Source organism: Anser cygnoides, chromosome 13 (assembly GCF_040182565.1).
Source record: "Anser cygnoides isolate HZ-2024a breed goose chromosome 13, Taihu_goose_T2T_genome, whole genome shotgun sequence".
NCBI classification, from domain to species: Eukaryota; Metazoa; Chordata; class Aves; order Anseriformes; family Anatidae; genus Anser; species Anser cygnoides.
The window spans coordinates 12,250,589-12,263,106 of record NC_089885.1 but is presented as its reverse complement, the minus strand read 5'-3'; the positions used below and the strand labels follow the sequence as shown (position 1 = coordinate 12,263,106).

The 12,518-nt window shown below is 40.8% G+C and overlaps 1 protein-coding gene across 2 annotated transcripts in view; it reads right to left on the bottom strand.

Annotated features, from left to right (window-relative positions):
- The window catches only part of HTR2C (5-hydroxytryptamine receptor 2C), a 282,289-nt gene extending 273,713 nt beyond the window's left edge, over window positions 1-8,576 (bottom strand). Inside the window, exon 1 of one of the 2 annotated variants that reach the window (XM_048080682.2) lies at window positions 8,408-8,576. The gene's annotated coding sequence lies outside the window, so the exon portion shown is untranslated. Of the gene's footprint in view, window positions 1-8,333 lie in introns of both variants that reach the window. The other variant, XM_048080671.2, reaches the window with a different exon arrangement.
- Window positions 8,577-12,518: the final 3,942 nt, after the last annotated feature.

The following is a 12,518-nucleotide window of genomic DNA, read 5'->3' as shown; positions in this document are numbered from 1 at the left end:
AAGAAAAAACTTAAAGTAATTTCAAGTGGTAGAAGGGGTTTTGATTTTTTTAAAATCATTAACAATACAGCTTAGAAACAGTTACCAAGGAAGTGTGTTAATAGAAGAAACTGGGTCTCTTTTTTTTTTTGTATTAGATTTTTTTTAAAGCCAATATTAAAAAAGGGAAAATTTTCAAGATTGAGGCTATCTTGTGTCCCCCCCACCTTAATGTTTCTCAATAATTATATATCAGACTGAACTATTCTTTTGCTCCAATAATTCTCCCACAAACCGTATAACCGGCTTACCTATGCAAAGCACAAACAGTACAAAGACACATTTTACTGCCTCATAAGTTTTTACAAAGCTGATGTCCTATGACAAGCACAAAGACAGCTTAGGCAAAGTATTGCCTAGAAAGAAGTACTGGAAAATTATCATTTAAGGCAATATTGTATATAATAGTAATATATACATATGTACGCGCACACAGCTCAAAGTTATTTCAAACAGAAATGAAGCATACAAACAAATATCGTTACATTCTAGGCAAAACTCATCTTCTGTTCTGAGAGCAATTCCAACATTTCAAAAGATTTCTGAATTGGAGAATAGACTTAAAGATTCCTTATTTCTTGCAGGAACAAAATTGTGAATATCATTCCATTATAAGCCGTAGGTGCTTTTCCAATTAAAGTTGAGCAGTTTGCCTCTCCCAGGAATAAGCACATCCTTTGTCACCCAGTTCTGCTCCCTCCAGACCTCTGACTCTAGTTTGTATGAGTCAGGACCACAGTGGTGTCATCAGTGACCTATAACTACTGGATGAGCCGGAGCAAGTCCTGGGTTTCATGGGAAGATCATGGAAATGAAAGAATATTTATGCAAGGGACCTTCAGATTTTGAGAAACGTAAAGTTACAAGAAAAAAAGTATTTCATTGAGAACCTCCAGGTCTATGCTTTCTAACCTGCTGATTTGAAAAGTTCTTTGGATTTTCTGAAATCCCTGCACAACTGAAAGTGCTCCAAAGGAAGCCACCAAGCAAGCACATATGCCCATTCCATCAGATATAAACAGCTGAAATTCATTTGCTAGGGTCCTGACAAGGAGTGACAGTGCTGCCACTTCTTGTGGCAATGCCATTGCCCGAACTTTTAAATCCCAACCAAGGTGACTTCGCTCAGGAACTCTGTCAGGCTTCTGGGAAGAGAGGTTGGAATTTTCCCTTGTAAAACCAGAACAGAAAAGACGAGCTCTTCAGTTCCAAGCTAAATAGCAGCTGGGAAAGAGCTTTTAGCACAAATAGGCTTAGAATAAAATCTTTAATTAAACTAGTCTGAGAGCTGAGGGCTATTATTTAATAAGAAAAGGTTTTTAATCTTCTGAAGAAGTCACTACTATGCTTTTTAGCTGACAGCAATTTTGAGCAATGATCACTAAAAGGGCTGAGGATTTATAGTTCTTAAAGAGGAGGTAAGTACGAGGGCACGGGGAGGGGAATCATCTAGTCGGAGAGTGCATCACAGCTACAGCTTTGGCATGAAAATTTTGAGTAACTTCCACAATCCAGGTGCAGAAAGTGTTCCCGGAAAGGTTACCAGGCAACAGTGCTGCCTGCAAACAGCAGCTGAACCACGGCTCCGCTGTGCTCCCCTTCTAGCGCCTTGCCTCAAAGCTGCGCCACGGCGAGCAGATGCCCCCTTCCTCTCCCAGGCCAGCATCCCTGGCACAGCAATCACCCCCGTGCTGGAGCGCGTCCTCCCACGCCGAGGTACAGAGCAAGCTAATGCAGCAACAGCTTTCACCCCAGCACGCAGACACGCCATCACTGAGCCCATCACAGCTCACAGGGGATGGCACCCTCAAGTAACAGGCGGGGTAAGCTCTGCTCCGGTTCACCCAACAGCTGCAGCAGGACCAACGCACATCAGTCATGAGGTACAGGAAATCACAAAGGCTGGTCCTCTTGCAGCTCCTGCCCATCATCGTGAGCGGTCCTTACAAACAACAGGAAGTATTCCGTACTTGTCCTTGAGATATAATGGTCTCAGGCACTATTGTCTTCTACTTGAAACTGCTTCCAGCACTTCTCAGCCCAGATTTTTCTACACCGTCAACTGAAGAACCTAACAAATAATCTTGCTCAGGCAGGACACATTTGTTTGTGTTTGTAAGGAAGTAAATGTTTATGTAGAGCAGTCCTCTGCTGTCACCACAAACATCTTAGGGGCTTTTGTGTTGTACTGTAGCTCATTTCCACGGTCCTTTCCCCTCGTCCTGTGCAAGTCTGGCTCAATCCAAGAGTTACTTCCAGGTTCCTTTCACAAATACAGTAACTGCCCTCTTCAGCTTGGAAGAACGTAAAAGAAATAGTTTGATGAAGCAAAAAAAAAAATAAAAAAAAATAGTAAAACAATCCCAGCCGGGATCCCTACAGAGGCAGGGCTCTCAACTGTCCCAAGAGGGGATGCCAATCAGCAGACAGCTGTTCCCACACACAGGATGACAAATTTGTGGTAGCAACAGGAATTTCCTGTTCCTTCTTACTCTTGCTAAGAGAGATTACATTCAGTGGGATGTCAAAGTAGCATTTGCTTCTGCCAGGAGGACATGCGTGCAGCCTTATAACAAAGGAGACACAAAACTGGATTTTGAGCTTTGCAAAGTCCAAGGAGTCTCCAAGAAAACTTTTTCAAGCACGAAGGAGAAGTACGGCAAAGCCCTGAACTATTGGAAGCACTTGTGGAGGAAGAACTGGTTCTGCTTGTCCTTCACTTCAGCATCTTTTAAAAGACAGCTTATGTGTTTCAACCAGAGCAGACTGTGTGTTTCATATGCCCGTTCAAGACAGAAATCTACCAAATGAGTTGGAAAGCAGCATCTTGCTGCAACAAAGCTTCACTATCAAAATAAAGACTCACAGAATTTATTTCCATTATTTCTTTCTCTGTTGTCAAAGACTTCCACTGCCAGCATCTTTTGTCAATAATTGTATGAACTGAATCAGGGGGAAAAAAGTTCCCTTTCCCTCTTTAAAAAAAAAAAAAAAATAATTCCTGCAAGCAACTTCTGTAACTGAAGACCATCTTCTGTAGACTCACATAAATACATCCCAGCTGCATCAAAAACACTTTGTTATAGCCCTCTACACTCTTTGCTGTCAGCCTGTACAGGTTGCCATTGCTCACAATGGTTTACAGACAGCATTTGAAGCTTCTGATCAACTCAGCTTACAACTGTTTCAGCCCCTCTTTTATGGGACGTTTCACGTCAGCTTCAGACAGGAAATGTAAGCATAGCCCATTAAATTGTACCAGCATTAGTAGGTAATTTTATAAGTAGCAGGAGCACCCATCAGACTGAATTATACAAGGAGAAATCCCCCTCATTAAACCTCCAGTAATTCCTTAAAATCAAAGGAAAAAAAGTATTGTTAGAGATACATGACCAGTGAAGCAGAACAAAACTTGACTGCTTTCTAGTTTGCAGCCTGGGTGTAGCAGAAGGACACCCTTCCAAAAGGGAGCATCTGTCTTTATGTTTTAATCAACAGCTTACACAATAGAGAACTCTTGGGTATGTTGTAGATCTGCCTTATGATTCAGTATAATCTAGTGCAGTAGTGCACTTTCTGAAAGGGAACACCAAATCTCCAGAGGTTGATTTATCCCATCTTCTAGTGGTTGTATATTTAAAAAAAATAAAAATAAAAATCATTGAAAGCATTACTCTGATGGGTTTCAGAGAATACACGCTTCTTTAAATGTCTGAAATAAGTTCCACTCAACCACTTCTAACTACTCCTGAGTACTACAAGTGTCTGAGTCATGCCAAAGAAGGGAGGTTTTGAAATTTCAGAAGACTAAAGTCCAAATAGTAACTTGGGACATAACAGCACGAGTGCAGTAACTTTAACTGCAGAAGGGAGAAGTGCGAGTGCAATTGCATTCTGCAGTCAGGTCTCTCCAGAGCTCCAATCACTCTTCCTGCTGGTTCAGGTTTCTTAACTGATATACAGCAAGGGATATGATTACAGCAGTGACCATTTACTGCCAGACATGAAAAGAGCTAAACTGCAGATAAAAAAATAGATTCTCATTTTGGAGGTAACCAGGATTATTACTGCTTCATCCATTTTTTGTTATTTGTTCCTTTCATATTACCATTGCCAAAAAAAAATCACCGATTGCAATTCACTGTTTCACAGTATTTGCTATTAGATATGTAGGTACAATGCTGAAAATAGGTTTTCCCAACATCACATTACCAGGAAGGCTTTGCAGCTGGATTTACCCTGAAATACATGGCAATCTAAGTCCAAAAGAACTACATTAAAGGCAAAAGTAAGAGGGCAGAGCTTCAGAGGGGAAAAAAAAAAAACACCTACCCCCAGAGAAGTGGGATGGCAGCCTCCCTGCAACAACCACTAAAGCAGCAAGCTCTACACACTCTGCAGAGATGGGAAGCAGCATTCTGCAGTGGCTGGCAACCAGTTTCTCATTTCACCCATTTCATAGCTTTATTTTCATAGAAGAAACAGTGTTCCCACCTTCACTGCAGCGTACATGGAGCAGAACAGGGCTTAACGCATCTTTACAGTCTACAGACTGAGAGGCTTTTAGGTTCTGCAATTCTCCCCCAGAGTTTTCATGATGGCCAATTCTTTGGAGTTCAGTCCGTAGTTCATCAAACAATGGCCAGGTTCATGTAGGAGTTTCCAGCTCTTTCTCAGAATTATTACAGCTAGAAGCAAGTGTGTGTAGATTCAGGTGATTGCCAGGTTCCGACACCACAGTCCATGAGGTGGCTGCCAACAAGATCTCAGGAATGAAGATGGGCTGGCTCCCTGCAGTGACAGCTGGATGAGATGCTGTAGCCTACTATAGTGCTATCACAGCTCTTCCAACATTTTTCAGATCCTCTCTATTTGCATATCTTGCATGTATTTGCATATCCTCTTTCATAGCAGGAGAGGCCCTTTAACACAAATGCGTGCTCATATTGATGGTAAACCACACATCTAGCAATAAAATAGGTGATAGAGTTTTGATATGTATTTGTTAAAGATACACAGATCATTTTTACATACAGGAAGGTAATCTAAAGTGAGGAGTTGGTATAACAAAAGCACTGGGTACAAGCATTGGTTCCATATTATTTAATATTAAAGTTTGAATTTAATGCAACAAGTGGAATATCTAATAAGCAACTTTTTTTTTCTAGCATTATAGTTAAGATTTTAATATTTGATAAAAGACAACAACTTCGATGCAAAAGAAGTCTTAACTAATTACATAACGGGTCATTGAATTTATTGGTACCATATCCTGCCAGTTCCTTTTAGGTAGTGTCTTAGATAAGATTTATTTACATAGCAGAGTGGAGTTGAAATGATGGATTACAGACTCAAAATAAGGAAATAGATTTTTAACGGGAATTTTTAAGATTTCTAAGGAGACACCATGTCGTCTCTTCTCTTGTCATTTCCCAGAACTATAACATTTCTGACAGGTGCTGTCTAGTCTCTTATTTTATAGGAGGCATGCCATTGACAGATACTTTATTATGACCTTTTTGCAATGATGGGACCAATACAACGCACTATTCATGATGAAGGTAAACTAATGCCATAAAGGTGTTTTCTGTTCCTTTCCTCACGTGTCCTTGCATTCAGTTTGCTTTTTTTGGGTGCTGCTGGCATTCCCCTAATTCATTATAATTCCAAGGTTAACTATTAATGCTGCGGAATGTAAACTACCTGTAGTAACCAAAACAAATGGGCTCTGTTTCCTGATTCCAAATCCAGACAGACACCCCACTACCCTTTGGTCACACAGCACTGTGCCTCACCAGGACCTTGTAGGGTGCCTCCGGGGCCCTAAGGCAGGACCCTACAATCCTGAAGGCATTCTGGGATCCTTGATGCCCAAAACAGGAGGCGCACAGACAGCTGACCTGTCCCTCACAGCATCATGGAAAGCATCCTTCTTTTCAAGTCAAATGCGGCATTTGAGTTAATTGGACTTCAGCTTACCATGTCATTGAAATAAAGTTCATTAAAATACATACTTCTGCTTGTTTGCTGTAGCAAAAGAGCTCTTGTCTTTATAATTTTAAAGAAAGCTCTGCAATTACAATGTGCTAGCAAGCTGCAGTTGTTATAACAACCTGGCAAGGTTAAAGGCTTGGCAAGAGCTGTCTGTATGCCCTGGAATTTTATGATCTATAGCAAGTGGGAGTGCACTGAAAGGACAATAAACAGGTGCTGCCTTCCAATTAAGGTGTTTTTTAAATAAAGATGCCCACAAACACATACTGCCCACCACCATCACCCCCCCAAAAAAAGCCTTCCATCTTCTTTTTTCTAGAACTTCCGTATTCAGTCATAATGCCCCAGTACACCTCTTTGTCCGAGAGCTGAGCAAAGCTTAAGAGTAGCAATGAATTCTGCTTTTTGTAGGCCTTTGAAACTCCACAAAAATAGTATAAAATATAAAAAGAAAAAACAAGCATCTTCCGTGTACCATAGAACAGGGTGTGTAAAGTAGACAAAGTTAAAAAATAAACAGCATGAGCTGTGATTCTTTTAACTGAATTTTAAAACTTAACTTTATTACTAAGTACTACTACACGATGATGTTCTGGGCTTATATCGGGAAAAAGGGCCACATGCAGCACTCTAGAGACAGATTTGTATTGAGTTTTTGATTTTACAGCTACCCAATAACACGCATCTAGGACATGTGAATAAGTTTGCCCGCCTTAAATAAAACTATAGTTTTCAAAAGATACCTATTTTCCTAGTGTTTTCATTCAAAATTCTATTGAGGCAAGATGTTCCCAATGGGGACAGAGGCCTACCGCAAGACAGATCACAAGGTACTAAAAAAAATAAAAATAAAGTAAGAAAGTCAGTGAACACTTCAACATATAATTCCCTACTTTAAAACAAGCAAGAAAAAACAATAGAGGTAGTGCCTAATTTCACATATTTGAGTTGCTTGAAAGTGAAAACATACTGAATAAGCACAATGTTTAGCTTTCAAGGTTTTCATAGCCCAGTTCTACTGTTGAGCCAGCACACCTGTAGACCAGTCCATGCTACTGTTGACCGTAAAGCTGTCATTTACAGAAACATCTCACTTATTTCAGACAGAAATGTCTGAAGCGATGAACAAGCAGGCAAAGACCAGACTAACAGCACCAGCTCATCCCAGAGCTGGTTGCTACAAATAAGGAAGGATGCAGCAGGCACCCATGGCTTCCTAGAGGAGAACTGCAGTCTTTAACCCAGACTTTTGCCTACCTCCCATCTCCCAGAAATGGAAGTTGCTCACAGAAACACGTATTACGACTTTACAAGCTGACAAAGCCAACTTCGAAAATAAGGCTGGGATTTCTGTTAACTCACACTTTTCTTGTACAGAAGCAGTTTGTGAAGTCTGAATTGAAATCTAAAAAATACATCCTTCCTCTAAAAAGACTTTACAGTAGATCTCTTGGCTCATCACAAGCTTCTCAGCCACTTCAGCTCTTCCTGTGATACCCTTGCCATTCTCATTTCTACTTCTCCGCAGCCCAGATTTCAGTCTTTGCTCCGATTATCCAGACTATTATCCATAGTTACAGCAGGTCCAATAGAGGTTCCCTGAACAAGGAGCATCTGTGGTACACTCCTCCACAAACAAGGAGTCATTTACTCCATATCAGCACGTGCTCAGGAGGTTGAGATCACAGCTATGTAGCTCTCCAATAGAGAGAATAATGCACCTTACGCGTTAAGGCACAGTAAAGAAGTATTCCACACTTCATTACCAACATTATTTTAAGGCATGAAAAGAAGCAGGAGTTCGAGATCTCAGACTCCACCACAGAAGTCACATTCCTCAACACAGCGGCAGAGCACAAGGGTTTCAGCCTACCTTATTCAATAACACAAGCAGTTTGATAGCCTCTCCTTGAACACAACCTTCCAGCAAAGCAGAATAGATGCTTTAATTACCACCATCACATTTCATCTTGCAGAAGTAAGCACTGTAAAGACACATGTGGGCTCCCTCTTACCTTCTGACTCTTTCAAATTAATTGCTTAACTATTAGAATCAGCTAAATGAGAAATGCAACAGCTCACTAAGTGCCTATCATAAATATACTTAGTTAATGCAACCCCTTTTTCAATGCATATTAACATAGCAGGTGTGTTTCTTTTTTTTTAAGCTATACACCAAGATAGTGACCATACTAGATCTCTACTAGTGCCTAGAACTGCCCATAAGCCAACAAGTCAGCTCAACCAGCCCCACTCGCTCAGCCACGCAGCCTTTTCCCCCCAATCCACAAGAAACTCACCATCTCCTCAGCAAAAGACAGACATCAAAATTTGCTTTCCACAGTGCCTACTCACACTGCACGCAACTACAAACCTGAGTCACACATCTCCAGCTCCCCAGAAGCTGACCCACAATCTGCCAAAGCCAGGGCCCCTCCAGCTATTCTGAAAGCTGCAGAGAGAGCAGGTTGCACGAACCCTTCTTGAGCCACCAGCAATCTCCCTCCTCTCCAGCTGCAGCTTTTTTAGGGTCCTTCACCAGACATTCATCAATGCAATCCCCACCCTAACCAGTATCCACCCAGTGCTGACCTTTAACACATTTTATGATGGAAAGCTGTTTCTGAAAGCAGTTTTTCACGCTAGAAATAGCAATATCTTCCTTTATATGCTTTCCCAACAACACTTCCAAACTATTTAAATTCTCCATGCAAACTTGAGAGGTGGGTGCGGGAAGCTGCTCTCTTTCTGTGCTAATTTGAGAGGAGACACTCGCCAGTCCTCGCTGTTGTTTGCTGCCAACTGCTTCTGTACAGAGGAAAAAACGGAACCAACCACACGTGCTTGAATGAAGCCTTGTCGTTCTGCAGTTTAAATCCACGCGTCCTTGACACCAGCTCTCACACATGCATATAGCATCTATCATCTGCTATTAAATACTGTGAATAGGGGTGTTGAATGTTGATCTTACTGCTTTTTTTTTTTCCTCTACTTCTATCAAAATTACGTACTTTGATCCCACAGTGCTCAGAATTAGACTGATAAAATTAACAAAGAGGGGATATAAATTAACTAGGACTCTCAGTTCCCCAGATTTAAGCAATCTGGCACCTCATATTAACTGAAGTCTTTTAGGACCCAATTACCGAGGCAGCAGGCTCTCAGCCTTGCAGAAAGGCAATTCCTCTCTGTCTAGGCCGGATCCTGTCTGCAAGGATTGATCACGCCCCACTTATGTTACCCTGTCTCTTCTCCTTCCAGGATGTTAGGAACTACTGGAACTTTCACATCTTCCAGCTATGTGAACGTTTGTTCAGTATTTAGTTTTTTATTCTTTATTTGTTCTATATTTATTTGTTCTATATTTATGTATTCTGTATTTATTATTTAGTGTTTATCCTTTATTTAGTTTTATTGGTGGTAGAGGGACAGTTGGACCAGATGACCTTGGAGGTCTTTTCCAACTTTAATGATTCTATGATCTGTCCATCTGCGTTACCAAGACACCTTGGGCTGACTGTGGCATTTGGCTGCCTAGTGAACAGAAGGAAAAAAAAATGGTTGAAGTTTCTACTTTTCAGTCAATGAACGGCCATGACCTTCTCCTACACATTTTTGGAGTCTTCCAAAAAATGTTTTTTCTCTGCCATGGAGTAGAGATGGTTTATACATCACCTGCCTATATGTTGAACATCCTTACGTGTTTTTATGTTTACTTGTATATTCTTACCACAAAAAGCCCAAAGAGATTTCTTGAGAGCAAACACAGACTGAAGCTATTTGGGGGCTTGCTCCAAGCTGGAAGATACTTTGCCCTGCTGACCCAAGCCAGTGTGCTTGGTGACAGCCACAGTATTTCAGCTGGGGCATCATTCCATGTTTTGGTATTAGCTTTGTGGTATAAGGAATGTCCATGGGGCACGTAGCAGCATGCTTTGTTGGACTCTATCATCAAAATCACAGAATATGACTCAACATTCCAGACATTTATGACAAACCATAGCTTTTGCAATAATTAACAGCAGAAAACATTAAGATGAACTGTTTAACACATTCATTTTTTTTCTTTTCTTTTCTTTTTTTAATTGAATTTGGAAAAGCAATGCAAGCTTTCATTAAAGGTAGGCAGTAAGTTTTTCTTTCTAAAGACAAATACAGTACAGCTATAAAACCATGTAATATTGGCATTAGGAAGCCACCAGTGATCTGTACTAGGCAGTGCTAGAATTTTTCCTGCTGCTATTCAGAGATCCTAGAATTTCAATGAGAAGCTATGATTACTATGCTGCAAACCTATAATCAGGGAAACAAAACCAGAAAAGTTGGCAATCCAGCATCATTAGGTGCTTGTTAGCAAGCTGTTTAGGATACACAGGCCCCCTGGGCTGTGGTAATTCAAGACACGTTGCAGATGGAGCTACTCTGCTCTAGGAAGCCTTATCCGACTTATTAAAACTAAGAAACCGCTATATAAATAAAAACCTCAAGACAGATTGTATTATTTGGCACAAAATTTTTGAACGCTATCAACTCTAGTCCTGTACTCCTTACTCAGAAGTCAAAAATAAAGCTCCCTAATTTTTCCCCCATAAAAAGTCCAGGGTTACTAAAACAAAAAATAAAAGGTTAAATCATGTAAATATTATGAAGTTAACTTCCTTTTCTGCTTACAAGAGGAAGAAACATCTTCAGATGATGGTTATAAATGTGACGTTGACACAGATGGTCTATTAAATTAGAAAATTACTGCAATTGATTGAGAACACTTGGACTGTACCTACTCAGAAAGTTCTCATATAAAATATCTTCTCATTGCAAAGGTCAGGCTTTTGAGAGGATGATTTATTCTAAACAGAAACTTAGTGAACTTTTCCACTTCATTGATCAAATAGATTAGAACAAAAATCCAATTATTATTCCTGATTGATTTATTGGCATGTTTTGGAGACCTCAGACCAGTAAAAATATTATTTTTATATCCTCCAGCCCAGGAGGATTCACAGCTTTGAAAAGCAACCTTCTGTCACAGAGGGAGTATTAGATCGAAAATGAGAATAGCAATGTGTTTTTGTCAGCAGAACTTCCTCCAGTGCTAGCTTCAGGCATCTGAAGTAGTTTTTAGCACTGCAGAGCAAGTTAAGAGATGAACTCATGTCACTGTATACTGTGTTAAATTCAAAAGTAAGTCACTTGCAGCAAATAGCACATTTCCTACTTGTTTGCACAACCTTAGCAAACCGAGCTTGCAGCAGGGACAAGAGTGTCAGAAATTTTCCAGTTTCCATAAGAAAATTACAATTCAGTGAAAGCAAAAAGTTTAAAAGGCCATGTCCTGTTCTGTAGCACTATGGGCCACAGCTAGAATGGGGGTGAGATTTTGTTCACAAAGTTGAAGTCATGCCCCCGTCCTCTGTGCTTTTGGGTGAAGGGGCTCCCAGGAGGCAGGGCAGGCAATTCTCTGGCTCCAATATCCCCCTGCACGAGGAGAGAAGTGAGAAGAGGAGACGAATACTGGAGCTCTGTGCACACACACCTCTCGCAGACACAACATATAAAAGAGATGCTGCCACGTGTGGCAAAGCCGCACCAAGCCACAGTGTTCCTTTGCCTCATTTCCACTCTTCCTTGGCGGTGGCCAGAACACTCATCTTTTTTCAAAATCTGTGCAGACGTGCACCTCATATTCTGAATAATCACACATCGAGTATCAAACCACCTCCCTGTGGAAATATACCCCACCTTCCAGTGCAGAGGAGATGCTGGAAGAGACTTGTTTTTCTGACTGTGAACTGTACGAGCCCACTTCATTCACCCCTTGAAAGGGAAATTTAGGAAACTTCCTTTAAAAGGAAGCTGCCAAGTGAGTTTTTGTTCCAGCGATGCCTCTCCAAGCAGCACCCATTCTCCCCCTCCTTTTCCTTTCCCTCCCCAAAGAACACCCTGGCCCCATCCTGCTGGTCTACTCCTGCTCCCTCCTTCTCAGACACTTCTGATTTCTAACATTTCTGTTACTTGTCTAATGATAAAATTTTAATTAAAAAAAAGAGGTGGGGGGAGAAATCGATCAATTCCTATTTTACAGCAGTTTTTACTGAAGGACAGACAACTCTTCTAAGCCTAGGCCTATGCTAGGTGTTTTGCCAAAGGCACTGCATTGCCCTGGAAGAACCACAGGCAAGGAACAACTGTCTGGAAGAGAGGAATTAACACACAAAGCAAGCTACTGGCTTCCATCAGCAGATTGATTCTGGCTTCCCTGAACAGTTAGGAGACCATCACCTACAATGATTCACCTTCCTCATTGGAAAGCTTTTTTTTTTTTTTTCCCCCATAAGTAAATGTTGGACAGGTATACGGCTTTTAGGCCCCAATATAGAGGAGAAGGAAAAAAAAATTAATGTAAATTTAATTGTCTTAATCACAGAATCTAAGAAAACTACCAAAACACTTCCTTAGTAAATTTATCATATGCAATGTCAAATTGA